Source organism: Buceros rhinoceros, unplaced genomic scaffold (assembly GCF_000710305.1).
Source record: "Buceros rhinoceros silvestris isolate BGI_N320 unplaced genomic scaffold, ASM71030v1 scaffold39144, whole genome shotgun sequence".
In the NCBI taxonomy this organism is placed as follows: domain Eukaryota; kingdom Metazoa; phylum Chordata; class Aves; order Bucerotiformes; family Bucerotidae; genus Buceros; species Buceros rhinoceros.
In genome coordinates, this window is record NW_010410633.1 from 1 (window position 1) to 5,868 (window position 5,868).

Genomic DNA, 5,868 nt, shown 5'->3' on the forward strand with positions numbered 1-5,868 from the left:
AATATATTAAATATATTTTGTACAATATTATTGTACTTACAACTATTTGTCTAATAAAATTTACAACACTTACATGGCCATTGGCCAGTGGAATTTTTTCTGTGAGATCCACACCGTCAGCATATACTTGGACTAATCCAAGAATGTCTCTTGATTTGACTGCTTCACAAAGTGCATGCAATTTAGCTGCATTGTCAGCATGCTTTTTCCTTGCATATTTTCTCTCAATATACTTGGCAGTAATATAATCTTTTCTTGCATTCCTGAAATTGAATATAATTACTTCTGTAACTTTTAGCAGAAGACACATATTAGAATTTCCACAAATATATGCAAGTAATTTGAAATAAAATCTGGGAAAGACTATTTCCCATTCATTATGATAATTTTTCTTTTTAAATATGTATGTAAGATGCAGTCTTGTATTTCCAGTATGAAATGTAGCTACAGGAGATGAATCAAATATCCAATATGAAGACAGACCATGAATTTTCCTCTCTGGACTCTGGTGTGAAGTTGAGATCAATATTACCTAGCTTTATTTACAGAAGGTACATCAAAGCTTCTTAAACCTGCAAGGCTGCTGTTAGCAAACCAGAGTTATGTTTACCTGACTTGTACTCTACACATGCTGGAAAGGGATGAAAGGCATTGGCTACAAAAATCTGTCTTGCACCTCTGTGCAGACTATCCAGGCTTTGGATCTGTATTCACAGCAGTATGTTCTGTGTAACAGCTGTTCACAACTGCAACATGGAGGATGTAGCGAAGTTTTCAGTTTCACTTCTAAACTGAGGTGAAAACTTGGTACATTTGAATTGGTATATGAGTTATCACTTTTGCTGCTGATACCCAGGTAACAAATGACTACTCCGCTTCCCATCACTGCAAGACAGGAGCTTGGATGCCTTCCCTCGAAGGTGTTGCTTCTTATCAGCTCTTGGGATGTACACAACATTGCACAGAAGACATTTTTTAACAATGCCATGTTTATCCTCTAGATACTATACAACAGGTAAAAAATAAATATCAAATAATAATAAACTGAATCAATGGATAGCTCTTGTTCCTAAAGCATATGACAGTATTCCTTCACAGTTTTTAAAAAGTATCTGTCTTCAGGTCCTTGTTTAATTTTAAAAGCCTCAAATTTGATATGTAACGTGTAAAACTAAATGACTGTTTAAATATCAATTTCTATGTCTTTTTATACTATTGATTTAGCATTCATTAAAAGTATTATTAATATTAATTATTAATATTAATATTCTGTGTTGTTATTATTATTAGTTGTATTAAAATAATATTTAAACGGCATGGTTTGACAATGGTTCTGTCAGGATGGTAAGAGTCTAGATAATGTAAATTTAGCTTCATCTGAAGTCAATTCTTCCGCGTTTCTTTCTGCACTGTTTACTAGCTCTTCCATGATGGCGTTGTACCCAGCCAAGCAGGCAGCTGTCCTTGCTGTTTTAGCCATCACTATTCAGTGTTTTCGAGGAATTAATTACATGTTCTGTCTTTATTCCACATAGTTATGAATTTATGTCCTAGGTGTAATTCCTAAACACTAGGTGTTCAGTACCTTTCAGGTAAAATGTGCACCTTATTCCAATTTCTATTTTGTGTTTAAATAGCACAAAATTAATAGCTTTGCTTTTAATCTTTACCCTTGCGTGTCTTTAAAATGCCCAACAAGTCATGTTTAATTTGCCTCTGTCCCACAAATCATAACTGAGAGTGTTCGTAAAATAATCCTTACTATTAGGTAACGTACAATCACATGATATTCAGTAAAACTGGCATGCAAAGCATCAGAAAAAAGGTTTGCTCCTTGGCTGTAAGGCTATATATAAGACATTATACATTTTTCATTGCCTACTGGTGCAAACCATAATGGCACAAGCCATTAGCAACATTAAATTAAGTGCCTGCCTTTTGCAGTAATGGCTCTTTACTTACATATCGCTGCTTGGATTAGGTTTGACCATCTCATCAACTGGCAAGCAGAATTCCATAATCTCATTAAACCCAGCATTTCCAATATTCTTTGCAAGCTGTTAAAAAAAAAATTCACAGCTCACTTAATAAACACGTACAATTATTGGCCACGCACATACAAGTGGGAGGACAAGGGAAAAAAGGAGTTCTTAGTTTTTCTTTCCAATTCCTAGTTCTGCTACTATGTCAGTGTTCCTGAACAGACTAGGTACCTTTTCATCTATCAGCTTTCAGCTGGGATTTAATAGACAAACAAGTAACTGCAGAATAACACATCAAGATACCAGTTCATACAACAAATGCAAATACTCTGTGCTGGGTAAGAACACCCATATGAACTGTCACAGAGCAACTGGTAAGTGGTAACTTCTTTGTGCAGCAAAGCTGAATACATTTTCTATTTGTGAAGATTAAAGTTATCTTCTAAAATACTACTAAATAATTATTGGAATAAGTACTTGTGAAGTCCTTCGATTTTTAATCTGATAAGCACATTTATATGTCAAATCACTGTATTCATTTAAAAGCAACGAAGGGTAAGAAGACTTAGAAACAAAAAAATACAAAGTCTCTACTACTAAGATCAGGCAAAGTTTACAGTGAGACACATGTTCCAAGAGCTTACCCTAAACTGGAAAAAATAAGATTTCTTAAATTATGTTTATCCAGAGGCAACTTTCAGGACTGGAACAATGTATCATTAAAGTGCCAAACACATATTTGTGTTGGAAGTATTTTATAGTACTATTTTTAAGTTAATAAAAGCAATTTGATTACCAAAAGTTCAGATGTTCCCAGCACATCTAATGTAAGTGATTGCATTCTAGAATAGTGAACACCAAGTTCTCTATGAATTCCTGAGCATTCAATGCAAGTTAGAATTCCCAAATTTGTGGAAAGCCAGGTAGGATCTGAAATAGAAATCACCCACAGAATTAAAATTTATTGAGATAATTCTTTCATTCCAGAAAATGTAGTAAACAGAAATGAAATTCTGTAAAATAAGATTCCTGCATAATGAATTATCAGGTTTTTAAAAATCTGTCTTTACATCTATTCTACAGGGAAACACAAACCAGGATTATTTTTAATGGTGAAAAGAGTGAAGATGGAATTTTTTTTTTTTTTTGTAGTAAAGGACATTGCTTTCCAAGGGAGCTGCCCAAACAGTCCAGTTTGTCATTCCCACACAGCTTTCAGGAACTGCACTTTTCGACCACCAACACAATGGTGTCACATTCTCAGTTGGGGGGTATAGGTGCAGTTCAAACTGAATAGCAATGCCAACATGTTTGGTTTTTTTTTTTTTAATTTCAAGTATCAACTTCAGACTAAGTGAAGCAGCAGTGATTCTGAAGTATACATATGCCACCACACTACAATGGATTCTCACTCAACTATTTCAAAGATCCTAAGGCTCATCCCTCTCCTTCCAGCACTCCCACATGTCTTTTCTCCTGGTATTTTGCATTCTTGCTATAACACTCCCTTGTGCTCCAGACAAATAATTAATTTCTTAAGATTTAGTCGGCTTAAAAATTCACTTATTTGATAATGGTTTGGTCGAAGCTATTTTGAATCTTCTCCTTTAAAGATAACTGCATTAAACTATGGGAAGAGTCAATCCTGCTATCTATTGCTGGAAGTTACTATTGATTTGTGAAGTGCATACAGCTTCATATCTGATGTTTTCAGCTACAGTTGAGATCAAAAACAGTGCAAAAAAGTCCTGCAGTGTCTTTGCACACAAAAGAACATAGGAAACAGCAGGATTTAAAAACTAATTTGAAGAGGATTAAAGTAGAAATTCAATGATCGACAAAATCAACACTGCAAACCATAGTGAGCAGGTGCCTCTTTTTCCAAATGAGCACAGCCTTAGACATATTCTCTGGCTCACTCTAAGTCAAACATAAGAAGTAAAAAAAAAAAAAAAAAAAGAGGCGTATTAGGAAAACACTTCAAGTATCTTACTGCTGTCCAGTTTTACCTAAATCTTATGTAAAATATGGGCTAATAAATTCAGTTCAATCAATTTATATAGGTAAAAGCCACAATTAGTAAAATACACAGGAGAAAAATAAGTTTCTTGGTAACTTTTCTCCCCACTGGCAATATGCATATAGCAAATCAGCATTACTAGATTGGTGCAATTAAATTGTTAGCATATTCTACTATGCGTATAATCTTTGTGAGATTAAGGAGAAAAAGGGAAAGCATAAAACATCAGTTTAAATACTTTCATGAGACATATAATTTTTACCAATCAGAAATATGCTTAACTGAGTCACCTTGTGCTCCACAGTCACAACACACATCATTTCCAGTCATTCTCTGGACTTCAGATATAATTTCTTTTGTCAGTTCCTGGACAATATTATTTTCTCCTGTGTTATCATCTCCTTTGAATGCGTTATTTAAAGCTTCCTCTTTGCTGTTTTGTAGCACAGATGTCCATCTAAAATGGTAGTAATATTTTGCCATTAAATATTTCGGCACTTTTAAAGTTCAAGGTAACATCTCAGTAGGACATCAGTATCAAAAATAAAATTAGCAAAATAACTCACATTTGACATTCCTGTTCATCCTCTGCTTGAAAGTGGTATGTTCTGTCGTCTGCACAATAAATAATTCACATACTGATTTAAAAAAATGATTGAAAAACCGATTTTGCAGAAATCACTGCTCAGAAAAATCTGAAATTATTGATATAGGACATCCAAGATTTCTACATTTGTCACTGCAGTGTTCATGGGTAACAAGTCTTTTTAGCAATTTTCACTCTTACGACCTAGAGTTCATCTATGTTTACACCTATGTTTACAAAAGGTGGCTCCTTGCTCTTTTAACAGAAACCGTTTTCTTCATTGCTGTGCTTCTATCACATAAGCAGCAGGAGACCATAGTAATTTTTCTGTGTTCTAGATATAACCTCAACAATCACAAGTGTAAAGTTCTGCTGGGGGGTGGTGTGTGCAAGTAAAATACAGCCTGTAATTGAGTTTATCTAAGAAAGAATTAAGGTTTCCAAATGAGTTCTTAAAACCACAGTAATCGAAAAATGGAAAAACAAATTTGCCAGACATGAAGTCCAAATGACAATCAGAATAAGCCCCAAGCAGTTTTAATTAAATCAACCTCAAAAATTTCAACTTACTACTACTTTTGTAATTCTGGGCATTATCATAGCGTACTACTAATGAAAAAAGTGTAATACATTTTAAGTCTATGAAACAAATGAGATATGATCCAGTTTAATGATTGAGTTAGAATTAAAATTAGAATAGTTGATGAGAGAAACAGAGGTAAAGCTACTGTCAAAGAGGTACTCAAGGTTGAAAATTCCTAAGTTTGAAAAATATTCAGGCAAAAACATTAAAAGAGTCTTAAACATGGAAAATATTAAGAAAGTAAGGATATATGAAATGACAGAAAACAAAGTGCTAGATAAAGATATTTTTATCTTGCCATGATCAACAACATGCATTTTTTAAAAATCAAGGGATGTTTTTAAACACTATAGTAAAACAAAGTGAAAAAGTGATCTGGAAAAGGTTAAGCAGCCAGGTAAGCCTTGTCATACGTATGATGGAACAGATTATAGTGTTGTGATAAACTGAAACTGGGCAAGATGTGACACAGTCATCAGCAGAGAAGTAAGTGCAAAAGTAAACAGGGAAGACCACTTACTTGTGCAGAAACAGAGAAGCTGTGTATTGCATACACTTAGTCTATCAATATAAGTAGCATACCTTACATTTTCAAACACAAAAGAGCTTTATTCTCAGATAAAGGAATAAATGAGCAATATATTTATATTCTTCTCCCCCCAAAATTTGAAATATATGGGTTTTTATATATATATTT

At 33.8% G+C, this 5,868-nt stretch overlaps 1 long non-coding RNA gene across 1 annotated transcript; it reads right to left on the reverse strand.

Moving 5' to 3' along the window:
• Positions 1-2,797: 2,797 nt before the first annotated feature.
• On the reverse strand, positions 2,798-4,617 carry LOC104493084. Its single transcript, XR_727794.1, has 3 exons — positions 4,569-4,617; positions 4,293-4,459; positions 2,798-2,912 (listed from the first exon to the last, which is right to left on the reverse strand). It is a non-coding gene; the product is annotated as an uncharacterized LOC104493084 (long non-coding RNA).
• Positions 4,618-5,868: the final 1,251 nt, after the last annotated feature.